This window comes from Octodon degus, unplaced genomic scaffold (assembly GCF_000260255.1).
Source record: "Octodon degus isolate 3935 unplaced genomic scaffold, OctDeg1.0 scaffold00059, whole genome shotgun sequence".
In the NCBI taxonomy this organism is placed as follows: Eukaryota; Metazoa; Chordata; class Mammalia; order Rodentia; family Octodontidae; genus Octodon; species Octodon degus.
In genome coordinates, this window is record NW_004524635.1 from 10,721,522 (window position 1) to 10,722,245 (window position 724).

At 31.1% G+C, this 724-nt stretch overlaps 1 non-coding gene across 1 annotated transcript; it reads left to right on the forward strand.

Annotated features, from left to right (window-relative positions):
- The first annotated feature begins 380 nt into the window (after positions 1 to 380).
- On the forward strand, positions 381 to 487 carry LOC111817499. The gene has a single exon (XR_002821680.1). It is a non-coding gene; the product is annotated as a U6 spliceosomal RNA (small nuclear RNA).
- The last annotated feature ends 237 nt before the right edge of the window (positions 488 to 724 follow it).

Here is a 724-nt window from a genome sequence, read left to right on the forward strand (position 1 = left end):
AATAGCATTTACAAAGGAATCAGAGGAAGAAATTTGAATTTTTCCCAATACCTAAGTACTCCTATAATTTATAGGAGAAAAAATATCACTAGAAATATCAAAAATATCCCAAAATGAGAAAAACTGAAATGTAACACACTGACACACATGCAGCACAGGCAAATAATGTTCAGAAGGAAAATTATAGGGACAGATAACTATGTGAAAGAAGAAAAAATCCCAAATGTCATTTAAATTTTACATTAAGAAACTATAAAAACAGTGAAAAAGAAAAGCAAGTAATAAGAAGAAAATCACAATGAAATTAATGAACTACATAAATAAATGAATGAGCAAATTTAATAAAACCAAAACTTGTTCTTTTGAAAAAATTAAGGAGGGTGCTCGCTTCGGCAGCACATATACTAAAATTGGAATGATACAGAGAAGATTAGCATGGCCCCTGAGCAAGGATGACACACAAATTTGTGAAGCGTTCCATATTTTTGGGATACGGATGAATGTCCATTTTGTATCTGTGTATTCAAAATGGTTAGAATAGATATATAGTCACATTCTCTTAATGAATAGGCGGATTTGTTCTAATAGTGTTTGTAAATAGAATATCATGTCTGCATCTTGTACAGCAACTAACCACTAGGAAGAATGTATGCAATGTGTTAATTATTGAAACTGTCCTACCAATTTGGTTTGAAACTGTCTCATTGCTATTAGTCTGTCAATA